The sequence below is a fragment of the Molothrus aeneus genome, chromosome 2 (assembly GCF_037042795.1).
Source record: "Molothrus aeneus isolate 106 chromosome 2, BPBGC_Maene_1.0, whole genome shotgun sequence".
Taxonomy (NCBI): Eukaryota; Metazoa; Chordata; class Aves; order Passeriformes; family Icteridae; genus Molothrus; species Molothrus aeneus.
Genome location: NC_089647.1, coordinates 76,632,071 through 76,649,098, shown reverse-complemented (window position 1 = coordinate 76,649,098; position 17,028 = coordinate 76,632,071). Strand labels below are relative to the sequence as shown.

Sequence of the window (17,028 nt, the reverse complement as noted above, 5' to 3'; positions counted from 1 at the left end):
CGGGGAGGGGGGATTTGGAGGAAGCCGCTGGGGCGGCGACGGCCCCACGGGGCCCTTTCCCTTTCCCTTCCAGAAGTAACACAAAGTTATGACTCCCGCTCGCCGCTCTCCCCGCTCGCACGCCGTGCCAAATGCTGAGTTAACAAAACCATAAATCACTGCTGAACCAGACGCGACGGCCCGGCAGCAGCGCCCGCCGCCTCTCGCCCCGTCCCACGCCGCGGCGGCTTCCCCAGGGAAGCGAAGGGGAGGCGAGCGGCGGGGGCAGCGGGCACCCGAACGGGCGCGGGGCTCGGGGCGCCTTCCCGTGCCCTTGGCGGCGGCGGCAGCGGGGGAACCGCGGGTCCAGGTGCGGCGGGACGGGCAGCGGCGGCAGCTCCCCGCGCAGGGAGGCGCCGCGGGCCGCCGCGGCCGCCAGGCTCCCCCGGGGCCGGCGGCACCGCTGCCACGACTCCTGCCCGGGGCGCGGGCAAGCCGAAGTCCCGCCGCCGCCGCGCACCCGCCGCGTCCCCGCGCGGCCCGGCCCCGCGGCGAGAGGACACGGGCTGTCCCAGCGCCGTGGCCCCGCAGCCGCCCCGGAGCGGGGGTGGGCTGGCGGCGGCGCGGGGAGGACTGGCGGCGGCGCGGGCGGCTGCCTTACCTCGGAGCGGAGCGCGGAGCGCGGGTACACCCGCTTCTCCCAGCCGGGCGGAGGCGGCTCCGCGCAGCAGCGGCTTGTCACCTCTCCCGCCGCGACCGCGACGGCGGCGGCTCCTCGCGTAGGGGCGGTCCGGCCCCTCCCTGCCGGGGCCGAGCGCCGCTCGCACCGCCCCGGGGCCGGGCCCGCCCGCCGCAGCCCGCGCCGTCCGGCCGCTGCCGGGGCCGGGGAAGGGGCAGCGGCGGCGCGGGGCCCGGGGCTCCGGCGGGGGTGCCGCGGGGCTGTGCCTGGAGCCTGGCCCGCCTCCGGGACCGGCCCGAGCGTTTCCTCCGCAAAACAACGGGGGCAGCGGCGGGCGGGCGGTGCTGCAGAGCGGCCAAAATCCTGGGTTTGCGTCGTGTTCTTCGGCTTCCTTTTGACTGCTGGAGCTATGGCGTGTCACCGGTTACCGTGGACGATTTTCTGGAGGAAACAAACGCGTGGCTTGGCTGTCTGGGCTTATTCTTCCCGCATTTTGACCCGAATTCGTGAGCAGTTCCTGTTCCCGTGAAGTGTCGTTCACAGGCAAAATGGGCTCTCTTCCCCTCGCCCGCAGCAGCCGGCGCAGGCCCCCGGTACCCCTCTGCCCCCGTTCTCCCACTGGCCGCTGTCCCTGGAACAAGGGTTGGCACCTTTCCCTAAAAAACATGGAATAGTCCCCATGCAGAAAAAGGGGCAGCTGCAGTGATTCCCGGTTTGCCTCCAGCCCATCAAAACTGTGCTTGTGCTCGTGTGCCGGGTGAAGCTGAAGGTGCGGTGGTTCAGGGGAGCGCTGCCCGCTCCGGCCCAGCCACCCCTGGCCCCACGGTCCCAGCGAGCCCCTGCTCTGCGTGCGGCAGGGCTGAAGCCTCTTGTGACAAACCCCACAATTCATTTCCAGGCAGCTCCGATCCCTGAACAGGGTCTCCAGAAAGCCAGGCAACATCCAGGGGTGAGGCCGCAGCTGCCCCATCCTCGATGGATCTCAGCCGCTGCAGCATCCCAATGTAAGGGTGGTGGAGCAGGAAATAAATCATAAAACAGCTGCAGTTCAGTTTCAGGTAAATTCCTTTAGACTGTCTCTGAGGTCTTTCACAAGGATCAGTAACCGAACTGCTACTGAAAAATGTGTTACATTTTGAGAAGAAAAGCGACCCTTTCAACTCGGACACATCCTTTTGGTGTTAGGACGCTGAAAAAAAGCAAAAAGAAAAACCTGGGGTTTTAAATTTTTTTTCTATTTAAGAAATGAGCAGAGTGACAAATTATTATTTTAAAACAGACTGTTTTAACATGTTAAAACAGACTGTTTTAACCAGTCTGTTCAAGGCAACCCCATGGTTAAATGTGTTTGAATATACCCAATGAAAAAAATTATGGTAATATTGTTCTACTTTGAAAGGGAAATAGAATAAATGGAGTAAACACAAAGCCAAGCTAGAGCCTAGCTGAGGATGCCACCAGGTACAGTAAGCACCCTCCCCCAGTTTGTAGGAGGAGACAGTGGCTTTGAAAAGGGTGGAAAATAAAATTTAAAACTCTGCTGCTGCTCCAGCATAACCCAGTGCTGATCATGGTAGCCCCTAGGTGACCAGAAGCAGCAACAGCAACATCTCTATTTCTTCCCTCCTTTTGTATGATTTTGATCTTGGTGAATGGCAATTTTGTGAAAGAAAATAAATGAGATTGTAGCATTTTTTCCCTGGCACATTGTTTTTAATCTTCATTAAATGAGAGAAAGCAGAACTAAAGAAGTTGTTATATATGCAAAAAGCCTCAACAGGAAGTTCCATCACTGAGAGTTTAGTGCACAGCTGATACCAGAAAAAGCAGGCTCTCCTGAGGCCTTCTATTAAGCATCTATGCCCTGAAGCAGAATTTCAGGCCAAATCCAACACAGGTTTTTACCCTGCTTTTAAAAACCACCCATGAGGTGCCTATTCTCTTCGGGCAACTTGATGTGCCCATCAACTGGCTTTGAGCAAGCCCCTCTTTCTGCAAATTAACCTGATTAAATTCTGTCTTCCTCTCTTGGCTGTGAAGGATGACTGATGTTATCCTATTTCTGACAATCTTTTACATATACTTCTAAAGCTATAATGAGTTATATTTTCCCTTCAGATTTTACGTTTTGATTCAAATTGCCACATTTTCTCAAACTTGTATCATTCTTTTGCTCTCCTCCAGTCATTTGAATGAAACATCCACAATAGGACACTGTAGACCAACCAAGTCTCAGAAGTAATGAAGAAAGTAGAATAATTAATGGTGACTTACAAATAGAGTTTTTGCCAATAAATCCCTCAATGTGATTTGTTTTTGTTGCAATGGCAATTTCATGCTGACTCATTGAGTAGTGGATCAGTGCCAAGGGCACCCTTTCTTCACCAGCTCTTCCCTTTATGAATTTCATGCCTTCCTAAGTGCCTAGCCAGCACTTGGCCCCATCTTGTTCATTTTGCATACCAAATTGAGAGTATTTTTTACTAGTAATAGTTTATCAATGTACATTCTGAAGTGGCTTATTGATCTTGCAGTATGGATCATTAATTTTGCATTTTTCTTTAAAAGATTATTTCTCAATCAGCTTAATGAGGCTTAGTCAATATTATCCTACTTGGAAAGGTGCAGCCTAGAAAACTGATGAGAAGACAAGACAAAGTTAAATACCATTAACTCTTTAATATTTGCAGGGATTTTTTTTTGTCTTATTTGTATTATTAATTTTTACTACAAATGTACCACAAGGACTAAAGGGGTTTTACTGTTTAAACAAGATGTTTGAATAGAACTATTCATATTTTATAAAATCATAAAATGATATTCAGAAATTATGCTGCATTTTGCTAAAACTTGCCAGCTTATCTGTCGAATCTGTGAACAGAACATAAGATCCGTGTTTCTAGGCTCCATCCTCGCCTTCCCTGCTGCACCAGGGGCTTGCCCTGAAGCTGCCCACTAGCCATGGAATCCAGGGGAGTCCTAGGAGCCAGCCCACAGAAGGGGCCAGCACACGTCCATTTCCCACCAGCAGCCATCCCCCGCCCAGTGGTGCCCTCATGTGTCTCCACACGTGAATTTCAAACCCTGGGATTCCAGGAATTCGTTCGACTTATGTGTCACTAGAAACCCGGCATATGCATTCTCTGTGCCGTGCAGCGCCTTTCTCTCTACCCCAAAATCGTTTTGGGAATTTCCTACATGGGAAGGATGTATGGAGTGAAATCACTTGAGTCCATACCGACATAATCTGGGTTTTAATTTGCTTTTATATAAAAATGGCTACCAAGAAAATCCAATCCAGTCAGTTTCAGACCACGGCAAACTTCTAAATTCAGATATGAATTCTCCCGTCCCTTTTATTTTCAAGGCTACCAGTAAAAAGAAACTTTACAAATTACCCTTTTTTTCTATCTATATATTCATGTACTGCGGGAAGGGAAAGTTGGCATGGTTTCACTGACATTATGCCTGTCTCCACAAGTTAAGATTAATTTGCTGTTTCAAAGGCCATCAAGCCAGTTCAAGCCTATGTCATTTTTTTGAAGCACAGAAAAATTCAGCTGAGTATCAAGTTTTCCTGTGTGTGGGCACCAATATATGTACATACAGAGGCCATTAGAATTCATAGCTAGGGCCATACCTCATTCTTTTCCCTATTTTTTTAATAGTTAGGAGAAAATATGAACTCATGCAAGTTAATTGTACAAATATTTGATTATTAAATGTTGGAGCAAAAAGTTATCATAAACAATTCACCCAAAATTTGTGCAATGCCATCATCCAAGGAAACAAAGTCTGCAAGCTGCTGCTTCTGCACAAGTTTTGCAATGTCTTTTTTTCATGTATGCAACATTAAATTTGTTCCTGCGACAATTGCAGCATCTGCCCCATCTGTTCAGGATGCTCTTGGGAAATAACACTTCAAATACATTCACGATACATTTATTAGGAAGTTTTGCAGTCTTTCATTATTTCAGGACTCAAGGCCATATTGAATCAATAGATTACAGATATACCATGTGCCATGTGCTATTAAATTTTCTCAAGGCACAGCCACAGAGAGCCAGCCCAATGACATTGTTCTCGACTTCAGTAATCACAGCAGAAGCTGTCTTACCTCACAGCAGACTGAGCTTTGCATGCTATGCGCAAAGAAATGGAGAAGCTGAAGTTGACCAAAGGCCTGGTAGGGGCTGGATTCTTCTTTAATCTGTGGTGATGCCATATTGGCAGATGATCCTAAGAGAAAACCACTGCCCTGATCTTCAAAGGAAGACAGAATACCCCTGACTTGGAAGCAAATTATTTCCCATTTATAGATTAATTGAATTCTTTGCAACTTTATTCACTGTGTGAAAAAGCTGTAGAAGACAAGTATGTGAGAAGAAAGATTCTCCATATAATTGCAGAAAATGAGTCCTTCCCACCAATATTCCAGCTCATTTCTAGTGTGTCAGAGTAACCCTCTACCCACAAAGTACAATTGGGCTATTGTGCAGCAGAAAGAGCTCTTTCCATACTGTGACAGCCAACCAGCTGAAGCCCAGACATACAAGATTTTAATACATTCATTGTGTTAATGAAATTAACATGCTCAGGGCAATACAGTGCTCATGTCCTCCAGGAGGACTGTAGAGGGACATCTCCATGCTACCTACACATGACTTCTCTGACCCTGACTCTTCTTGAGTCTGTGATCAAGTCACACTTTGTGTTGCATGCACATGGCTAAACTTTCTTCTAGTTTACTTTCTTTCTTAAAGCTGGCCACATTTGTTCTGCTTAGTGTGCACAGTTATTCCCTGCTCTTAGAACATGGTGGTGGTGTGAGTTTGCATGCTCAGTATTGTCTGAAGGTGAGTCATGCAACCATACCATGTGGTAGGTAGTCATTAAACGGTGCAGACAAAAGCAGACTGCCAGTGCTGAGCCTGTACTATTGCCCTGTGCAGTTTACTTCTGTATATGTAACATTGCAGAGTTTTCTGATCCTGAGTTTCCTACTCTATACATACAGCTAATGTTGCCAGATCCCATGTGTAATTCATTCTATTTGGCCTTTTTAATTTGACTTTTTTTGTTGGATTGTGGCTCTCAATGAGATGATTCAGACTCACTGGCAAAAGCAGTACGTGCTTTGCAGTATTTACTACCATCTGCAAACTTTGCTATAATATTTTATCTTGTCTAGGTCATTGATAAAAGTATTAAGCACAAAAATAAGTTTCTGAGGGAAAAAATCATTACAATAGCTTCTTTTGTTTATGTCTTTTCATTAACAATAACATGTGGAGATCAAACAGCGAGTCAGTTTTTAATCCATGTAATGTTAATTTTGTATAATGGATCTTCTTTTAAATCAAAGTGTTATTGCTGTATTGACTGGGAAGCTTTGAAGGGATCAATGGCTGTCACATGAACACAGTTGTCTGTAGCACTTGGAATCACACAGTTTTCAAAACAAAGGAGGAAACACAGACACAAACTCCCCAGCAGAAGAACTATAGTAACTACTTTCTTGGGTGCTGTGTTGATAGATCTTAATGGTATTTTGACCTCTAATTTTTGCTAATAAGATCCAAAATTAGCAATCTCTTTGCTGTGGTTATGAATGACACTGTTAGTTATTCAACAAGTCCTTTCAAACTTTTCAAAAGTGATGCAACTTTGACAATATTCTTCTGGAATCACCCACGACCTAGGAAAATGCCTTATTAGCAGCTGAAGACAGGTTCTTGAAGCGTGATTTCAGCAGAACTTGGCCTGCTAGCTTTCTTGCAGGTGATTTTTTTCTCCCTCTCTCTCACATGGATACATAATCCCTTTGTTACAAATGCCAGAAATCTGTTGTGCTGTTTACCTATCGTATTTCATGTGTACTTTTGGTAAGATCCTTCCTTGCTTTTCCTCCTAATATTTATGTAAAGTGCCCTTTTACTGCATTTAATCCCGTTGCCTGCTACTTCTCCAGCAAGTAACTTTTAATTTTCTTGCTACTTTTAATCCCTGTCATTAATTACTTTGTTTCCCCACCTGAGTCTTTACAAATTGATTTTCTATTTTCTCATTTCCTCATTTAATTTTTTAACCAGGGTGGCTTTCTGCCCAGTAAAAGCTTTACATGCTAATGAAATCTTGTCGATCTACATATCCAAGTGGCTATCTTTGAACGACTGGCAGTTTCTCTTAAAGCTTTCTACTTCAAAGCCCTGTTCTCTGTCCTTTATGCTGACAATTAGTCTAAGCTTTGGATAATTAGCTCTTTTAGAGTTTCACAGATGAATATTGGTTGCTACCATTGCCTGTTTAGGCAAATGGAGTGTAATCAGATTCTAATGAGAAATACATAAACAACAGGGTAATTTTTAGAGTGACAATTAACTATACTTTGTCAAGAGAAGGTCTTATAATGACTCATTCCCTTTGGGAGGAAGGATACCACATTAAGAAGATTTAAAAAGAAAATAATCATTCTCCTTGAATGTCTCCTTGAATGTCATCACTTCTGGGTTTTTTTTTTCTTTTTTCTTTTTGTTGTTGTTTTGTTTTGTATTGTATTTTTTCATTTTTCCCATGCAAACTATCTAGCAAACATTCCCTGGTTACAAGTAACCAATTATATTTATTTTCCATCAAGATGCTTTATATGTAGATCATAAGCTTTAGCATAAAACATATTGTCATTTGCTAAGATCCAAATGTTTTGACAACTCATACATAGGAGAACATATTTCAGGTATTCTTTACCGTATAGCTTTTTAAGGCCAGTAGAGACAACAGCAATAATCCAACCAGGTGTGCATTAAAATAGGATTTACACCCAGTAATACACCTAAATTCAGGGCATCAAGAAATCAGACATAGTCCTGTGGTCATGACATTCTATAAAAACAGCAGAAGTTAGTGCTGCAAGTTCTCTGCTGAAGAAGTTGTATTTTTAAAATAATATTCTTTTATTTTTATACAACACTTCATTGTGTACCTCTTTCACCACATGCCTTTTAAAAATACCATTTTTGTACCTAAATGTAACCAAACCATTTAACTCTTTAAAATGACAGCTCACGTATTTTTAAATATTGTTAGCCCTTGCCAGAGAAGTTTTCTTAGACCCATTAGAAAGGTTGCTAAAGTTCATACTTTACAGTTGCACCTACATCTATTTAATAATTTACAGGCTGGGAATTGCAACACTGAATTCTGTTTCAACAAAGCACTTAACTTTAAGGATTTGTTTAAGTTTATCGCTATTTCTCAGACCACTTAAGTATGTCTTAAAGTTCCAGTGGAGCCTTGGTATGTTTAAATGGTTTGCTGAATAGAGATGAATTTAAGAACACACATTTGTTTTATGGTTTTTTTGTAGGTTTGGGGTTTTTTTCTGGAATAGAGATTTATTCTTCAATTTAGTTTACATTTTTCAGCATTTCTCCTATTAAATGTCTAAGAATGATAGCTGTTTAAGAACTTTGGTTTTAAAATTATCCAGGAAAAATAGGCAAATATTTTTATAGTTTATCATTTGAACTAGAGAATGAATCCAGACATCCAGTGCCTTATAAACTATAGCAATTTTTTAAAATTTGCAAATGACTCTTATAGGGATATGCTCAATGAATACATAACAGATCCCTAGAGCTCTATGTCAGAATTTTTTACCTATACAGTACTTGTGCAAATGAATAAAGTTTAAATAATTAATTTCCTTCTACATGCAATGCATTGACAAGCATAGGTGCCCTCCTATCTACCTGAGCCTCAGTTATGGTGTGGAAAAACAGGTGAGAGTTTCTGGAAGCAAGAAGGTATAAAACCAACATAATCATAGAATCATTTAGGTTTCAAAGAGATCTTTAAGATCCTTAAGTCCACCTGTCAACCCAACACTTCCAAGTCCACCAATAAACTATGAACTTAAGTGTCATATCTACAGTCTTTTAAATACCAGCAGGGATGGTGACACAACCATTCCCATGGGCAGCCTGTTCCAATGCTTAACCCTTTCCATGAAGAGATTTTTAATATGAAATCTAAACCTCCCCTGGCACACTTTGAGGCCACACATTACCTCTTGTCCTGGTGCTGATTTCCTGGGAGAGGGATCCCGACCTGGCTACTCCCTCCTTTTAGGTGGTTGCGGAGTGTGATAAGGTCTCCCCTGAACCTCTTTTTTCCCAGCTAAAGAACCCCAGCTCCCTGAGCTGCTCCTCACAGAACTTGTGCTCCAGACCCTTCACCAGCTTCATTGCCCTTCTCTGGACACACTCCAGCTCCTCAATGTCTGTTTGTAGTGAGGGGCCCAGAACTGAACTCAGAATTGGAGGTGTGGCCTCAGCCTCACCAGGGGTACGTACAGAGAGATTATCACTGCACCTGTCCAAGCGATGAGCAGCAGGCTTTTTCCAGGAGAATGCTGTGGGAAGCAGTGTCAAAGACTTTACTAAAGTACAGGCAAACAACATCCACAGCCTTTCTCTTATCCACCAGTTGGATCACCTTGTCATAGCATGAGATCAGGCTGGTCAAGGATGATCTACCCTTCATGAACCAATGCTGGCTGGGCCTCATCCCTTGGCTGCCCCACATGTGCTCCATGCAGCCCACGGTACTCAGGATGGTCTGCTCCATGACCTTGCCCAATATCCAGGTTATGCTGACAGGTCTGTAGTTCCCTGTCTCCTCCTTCCAGCCTTTCTTACAGCTGGGTGTGACACTGTGTAGCCTGCAGTCCGCTGGAACCTCTCCAGTTAGCCAGGACTGATGATACAGGATGGGAAGTGGTTCAGTGAACACTTCTGCCAATTCCCTCAGTAGCCCGGGATGCATACCACTGTGGCCATAGAGACTTGTGTGCCTCTAAGTGGTATAACATGGCACTGACCATTTTCCCTTGGCTTATGGGGGCTTCATTCTGCTTCTTGTCTTCCAGCTCAGAGGGCTGGAGGGTGCCCAGAGAACAACTGGTCTTACTACTAAAGACTGAGGCAAAAAAAGCATTACAAACCTCAGGCTTTTCCTCATCATCAGTCACTATATGTTTCCCTTCACATCCAATAAAGAATGGAGATTCTCCTTAGCCCTCCTTTTGTTGCTAATGCATTTATAGAAACATTTTTTATTATCTTTTGTGGCAGTAACCAGATTAAGTTCTAGTTGGGCTCTAGGTCTTCTAATTTTCTGCCCTGCATGACCTCATGACCTGACTTAATGAAGTAAGTAATGTAAATTCTGACATGAAAAATGACTGTTAAAAACAAGAGGCAGCTAACCCATTTAAATGTCTTAATCCATTAAAATAAAATAAAATAAAGCAAAAGTTTCCCAACTGCAATGAAGCAGACTCACAGCCAGGTGATTCTGAGTGCCCCAGTTCCAATTACCATCTGAATTAGGTATTAAAAATCTATCTGCAATCAGAGAGAAAAGGGTTGTAGCAACCAGTTAGGAGCTGCAGATGAGACAATCACATTGGGTGACCCTGGCAGAACATGGAACGGGAACTAAGCAACTATTTGAGCAGCACCACAAGAGTTTTTATTTCCAAATCAATAGAGCAATACAAAGCGAAGCAGCAGATGGGAAAGTGATACATGCTTTCACATCTACATAATTCACCACTAAAGTACAATTCATAGAAATGCTTCCATGTGGATGAATTCAACACTGCACTAAGAAGCAGCACATCATGGGTTAACTTATAGAGTATCTGTCAGTAAACAGGGAAATCTTGTACTTGATTTCACATCTTGTACAGATGCTACATATGGAATAAAAATCTGATTTGATAGCATCCTATTCTTATTGTGATCTGGCTAGTCTGGACCAAATTTACAGCATGTAGGGTACAAACAGGGCTTCAAGTATGTTGAATGTTGGCCTTGACACTTAATTGTCCTTCTCTACTTTGTTTTACAAATCTGAAAAACATTTTATCTTTGACTCTTCTCTCATATGTTTTGTTGTGTCCTTTTTTTTTTAACCAACATAATGCAAAGGAACTTAGCAGTGGAAGTCCTCTACTTACCTACGTTATAATCCTACCTATGTTATAAACCAAAGAAAAGAAAAAAACGACCCCCCCCCCAACAAAAATCAAAAAAATGCAGCTGAGAAACTTTTTTCTCCTGGAAGCATCATGGAAACATGGAACTTCACCATGGCAAGTTCAGTTGTGGTTTGTGACGCTAGGCTATATTGTCTTAGATACTATAAAAATATACAATATAAATTCATTTGACTTAGTCTTATGGATAAATCATCCATCTTTAAAGGAATGTTTATTTTATAGAGCAACATATCTTAAGGGAGCTAGGTAGGGTTGAAATTATATAAGAATATTTCTGTAAGTTCTCATTGGATTTACAACTGGATTGCAAATCCAGCTGTAGCTAAAAATTGCAAACCTGTGAATTCCGAGGTAAAAACAAAGGCCATCAGAATTTAGCCCTTCTTATTGTGTTGTTTTACCTACCATTAGAAAATGTCCCATTGCTGTGGCACTTGAGATCTCTGCAAAGCAAATTCAATCCTCTGGAATGATAATACAAAGTAAGAATGGCATCACAGGAAAAATGAGTCAGGCAAAATGGATATGAAATCACTGGATAATAAAAGAAAGCACTGTGTATAAATTGAGGGGGTTGTTACAGAACTATTTCTGTTAATGATCTTTCTAATAAATTTGGAAAACTGAGGGTTTTATGGAATGACTAACTTGGGGGAAATCTGAGTTTTGGGCTTAATTTTGTCATTGCCAAAAACAATACTGATACTTTTTTACTACCAAGGAAAACTATCACTGTCCTTTTAAATACTCAATGCCATCTTTTTGCTGCATGATCAATACTTCACAGCACTTTACCTCCTCAAAGTGCAAAGCAAGTGCTATGAATTAAATATAATGTTAGAGTAAAGTTTAGCAGGCTAAGGATTATATTCATTTAAGACAATGCTATCAAGTCAGAAATTAAAGTGAATCCTCTTGTTTGTGTTATTGATTAGAACTATGTGTGTTCTCTTCTAAGGCTTCTATGCCCACCTACATGGGTCTTGTCTGTTTTAATAGGGACTGACACCAATCCTATACCATCTGATTTCTTCTACACTTACCCTGCCTGAACCATCATAGAGTTTGTACTCACTTCCTACCCATACTGCAATACAAACAAAGATTTGTGCCTTAATAATCTGCACATAAGTTTCTTCTTTGTGTTGAATTTATATGAAAAGAATGTCTGTCACACCATCCTTTTTCTTCCCTGTCTTTTGATATGGATGCATATGTCTATACTAAAGGATTTTCCTACTTGGTCCCATTGAGCCTGCAATAAATAAAGCAAATACTAGTGGTAAATATTACTGGCTTTCTATCTTAGGTATAGGTTTCCTGAGATGATGCCTCACATGTCAGGAAGAAAAGGCAGCAGTGGCACATTTCCCCTGAGGACAAGACATAGAAGCTGTCTGGATCATGTCCAAACAGCCTTGGCACACACACCACAGGTATATATATTCTTGGTGCATCAGGCTGCCTGGGCTCAAGAGAGGTCTAAGCAAAAGGAAGACTTTATTTCTAGGCCTGCAAAGAAGCTAACAAGCAATATACTAAGCCAGAGCCAAAAAGCACAGATACAATGAGGGATTTGAGAAAACATGTATTCTCCAGGGGAAAGATGAATGTGAGTGACAGAGGCTCTGGAAAGAAACCAGTTTTGTCCAGATCATACATGCTGGGCTGTCTTAAGGATAAATACTGGTTTTGTTCCTTTCCTGTATCTGAAGAGGGTCACCCCCTAGTTAGATGAGACAAAAATTGTGTATAAGTTGTTTGCTAAAAAAAATATTTTCTAAGCATCATTTTACTCCATTTGCTAATAATTTTCAGCTTGCTTTCAGAAGGCATTTTTCTCATTCCTATCATGATTACTACGACAATGAGAAGTTGACCCAGGAGATACAGAACCATCTGATCACGGTCAAAGGGAGTCAAAAGTATCTACTTTCTGCATTACACAAAAGGTTATCTTTGTGGTTCTTCAGGAATTTCTTGGCCTGCTATATTTTTCATTCCAGCACTCAAGATCAGAATTTTATATTCCTTTTTTCCCATAGGAGTCTGTACAAGATCATCAGTGCTATTTTGTCCGTGTATTTAAATCTCCACCTAAAATATGTATTCTGGTAATATTTTTAATAGTATTGAAAGCAGAACTCATTTAGTTGTGCATTCCTACTCTTGCAGATAATGCAGAAGACCTTTACACACAGTTTGCAGCTGTGTACTAGCACTGTAATGCTTCCAGAAGATCCTTCAACATTCGGTACATACACACGTAGAGAGAGAGCCTGATTCATATTCTCAGTCCTTTAGGATGATGGATTTTGGACAGAGAAGTGGATGTTTACAATCATTTCAGGTTCCCAAAGAGACATGTAAATGAGGCCTGTTGTACAAGTTCTCATTTCTCATCAGATAGATCCAGAAAAAAAGCAACAGAGAAAGGGAGAGATCTGGACACAACATTTTATTATGCTGGAATTCCTTACAAGAGGAAGGGTGATACCACAGTCTTCTTCAAATTGTCTTCTGAAGCATGTGAAATGGCAATGAGCAGCGACTGATATTACACTTGCATTATTTACAACCCTTTAAAAGGCAGATTTAAATTATTCTTTTAGTTACTATGGTAATCTAGGAGACCTTTGCAGCCTCCAGCTTTCTGAGTAAGGAATGAACTGTTGCTTCAGAACACTTTCAATATTGCTACAGAAGATTATTTATGGTGCTTTTTTTTTTTTAATCTTTCCCTTTTATATTTGTTTGGTAGGTAACACATTAGATTTCTGTCATCTGGAGGGGTGACTTTAACATAATAATTCTGCCACCAGATCTGTAGACGATATGGGTTAAAGGCTTTTATCTTCTTGTACTAGGATGTAAACCTAGAATTGCCTCATGTCAGATCATAAAAGTACTCCTGATTTATAAAATATGAGGCAAAAATTTGGAATTTATTATACTGTGATGTTACATAGACTTTCTCCTCCCCCTTTTCCCATTTTTTTAAAGTCTTCATTGCAGGATTTGCATGGAAGATAAGATCTAAGTTACTCTTAAAGATATGCTTTCTATGTTGGAACTTACGAAAAATGTTTACAACTACTACCCTTGACCTTCGCTGGAGAGTACTAAAAATTGGTAAACTGCTTTAAAGTATTACTCTATTTTTCAAATTTCATGCAACCTGTGTGCAAATAAATAATGTATTTGTTTTAAGAAAGGAATGGCATAGCTGTGAAAGGTGAGATACTGGGAGAGCTGTGACACCTTGACTCAGAGAGAAGGTGCAATGCCGAGTATTTGGGTACTGCAGGTTTGTGTGTGTCTTCACCATTCTGCCCACACCTCAAATGAAAGCATCAGCAGGACAAGAAGACATTTCCTGTCTCTATGCTCCTCTACTTGCTTACTGTCCAGATACCTGAGTTCCTTGTTAGGTGTGGTGGAAGTGGGTTGGAGTTTTGTGATACATGCATCAGTCTTCAGGGAAATCAGCCTGACATCACCTGTATCAGGGAATGGTCATCCCAGTGATAACAGCTTTCAGACATTTCTGGCTTGGATTGATTTTAATCACAGATAAAAGGATTAGCTTGAAACTTGTTTTCTAGTTTATTCTTTCTTGTTTTAGTGTCAGTAGATATAATTTGAATTCCTTTCATACTAGGCATAACTCTCAGTGTTGATTAGAAATTGTGGTTTTAATTAAAACATATATTTTTAAATCTTCTGCTGTTGCATTTTTCCCAAGTTTGTAAAGGTAGAGGCTGCTAAGCATTCAAGAAGCTTGAGCAGGATTTGCATTCAAAAAACTTGCTTTGTCCAAACTCCTCTATACATCACTTGGAAAAATTCACAGAAATATAACATAACTTTCAAGTTTGTGTGATCAATCATGTTGCAGTGGTAGCCACAATTTCAGGACTTCTGATAGCCTGAGTTGCTTCCCTGGAATTTAAATCATTTCTTATGCAGCATCACAATGTAAGTAAAATTCATACTGACACAACTCACGTTACTTCCCAGAGAAAGGCATTTAAATAAAAATTTCCACCTCATTATGTCCCATTCCTCAATTTCAAACTGCTCTAACGTGCTCTTTCAAGAGAAAGCATTCCGTTCATATGGAATGACACCGGATTTTGAGTTGGACATAAATTGTACACATCGTGTTGATCTGAAGGAAATGTTGAACAAGTGAGCAAATATAATTAGAAAATTAATTAGGCTGTGTCTATGCTGAGATTTTGGCTTGAACCCTTAAAGCAGTTTTGAATCAAATTCCCTAGTCGGTCACACTTGCTGCACATTGTTGCATAACAGGAATGGGGCTTGTATATACAAAGTGTATTTCCTTCAGAGGAGCTAAATCTCAAGCCCCACACCAGGTGCTCCCCAAATGTGCTCCATCCCCACAGGGGGGCCCAAACCACAGAGCCCAAACCTAACATCAGACAGTTTCTAACCACGTGTGTGCCAGAGACTTCTGGTCCAGAGCACCCCATTAGACCTACTCAGAGTCAAAGCCTCAGACCAGGTTTATTGAAGATGTAGGAGGCTCAGCACCTACAGTAGGCCCATTGATCTGCTCCTAATGCATCATGGTGCTGGTTGACATGCACATGGTCTCCGTTCTCTCTGCATGTGCGGGCCTGCTGCAGCCGGAGGAGGGGGTGTCTCTGCGTGCCTTTGCAGAGCATTGTGCAAGCCCTGTGCTGGGACTGTTGCTGTGGTTGACTGAACCACAGCTATTAAACCTTGCCCTGGGACGTGCTGATCATTGCTCTAGCTCTGCTACAGGGCTGCTCTGTGCTCAGCCTGCAGGCCAGCTCATGCCTGCCCACCAAAGCCTGCGTGCCCATCCTCAGGGCACTGTTCCACACGTGCTGGATGTGATTCTGCACGGAGCTTCCTTAAGAGCAGGAAGATCACCCAAGGATGCCGCTCCCAGGCTCGGGGCCTGTTCCTTTTCCCCTCGGAGGAATGTTCTAATGATGGCATGTGAAATTATACAACGCTATCAGATTTCAGCCAAATCGGACCATAGGTCACGTACAACACAGAGATGTCTGGAAAACAGATGCTCCTCGTAGCTTTGGTTATCTAAATGTGTGTGGTTGATTGCTTTTTTTCATGTTAATGAATAGAAATCATGGGAAACCTTCACATATGAGGTCAAAATAGAGGTCCAAAGATGTTTTGCAAACACACTTTAAAATGCAACAGCTCTGAAACTACAGTGAATACTTGACACAAAGATTTGTCTCCATCAATATGCATAATGTTCTCCTTATTGTTGTTGATGAGATATTCAGAATAAAATTCTGAGGCTTATTTTTAAGCCTATTTGTGGATTACTTCCAGCAAGTCGGTTTTACAAAACAATCCTAACAAAAAGCACACGGTGTAGCTCTTTATAGCAGTATATTTCCTATTCCTCTTTTTTTATAGCTACTTTATAGTCCGCCCATCTTATCACATAAAAGGAAAAACACTTTCATTACTGAGAACTGACTTTCATATGAAATAGCATAACTCAATATTTTTCTGCTAGGTAGAAAAATTAATCCTCTCTTATTAAAAAGAAAAACTGTTTTCATTTTACTCTTTTCTCTTTATCAGCCAAAGAAAAGATGAACAGAATTCAAGCATATGTTCAGTATTTCAGCTAAAAATCTACAAGTGTATTTGAAAAAAATCAATCTTCAAACAGGCCAGAAGATAGTTTCTTTCTTGTGACACAAGTTTGAAGGACACTTGCCCAACACTTACACACCCACTTCCTCAGCCAGAGAATCGTTTAGTAGCTAGAGATTACAGTTCAAGCATACATTTAAGTCCTAAGTACTAATGCCCAACATCAAATGCTCAGCCATCTCTACAGCCACAGTGCAAAAGAGCTTTGCTTTCTCTTTTTCTGTCTTGCAGTTACTTCAGCTGCTTGCCTGCACTCATCTTTTCCTTTCTTATCAGACATAGAGACGTTGTAAGACTAATATCTATAACAGCTTGTTCAAAAAATAGCTTTTTTCCTGCAGGGTACAGAGGACTGGATGGCCAAGCAGCAAAATTTGCTACTGTGAGATCTATTCCTACAAACTAAATGAGGGAGAAGGGAAGAAATTATTAATCTTCTTTAAAAAGATAAATTCTGAACAAAACCTTGAAATACTTCCTAGCATTTCACAGAGTTCCATTTTCATAAAATTGATCTTACTGCTTAAAACTTCAAGAAAATAAAAGGAAAAAAATCTTAAATTAGTAACTCCTGACTTTCCCAGCTCAAGACAAGTAATCTTCAGTGTGCTAG

The 17,028-nt window shown here is 41.7% G+C and overlaps 1 protein-coding gene across 8 annotated transcripts in view; it reads right to left on the bottom strand.

Annotated features, from left to right (window-relative positions):
- MBNL2 (muscleblind like splicing regulator 2) overlaps positions 1 to 750 on the bottom strand; it is a 106,410-nt gene extending 105,660 nt beyond the window's left edge. For all 8 annotated transcript variants that reach the window (XM_066545119.1, XM_066545116.1, XM_066545121.1 and 5 more), the window contains exon 1: positions 641 to 750. The gene's annotated coding sequence lies outside the window, so the exon portion shown is untranslated. The remainder of the gene's footprint in view (positions 1 to 640) is intronic.
- Positions 751 to 17,028: the final 16,278 nt, after the last annotated feature.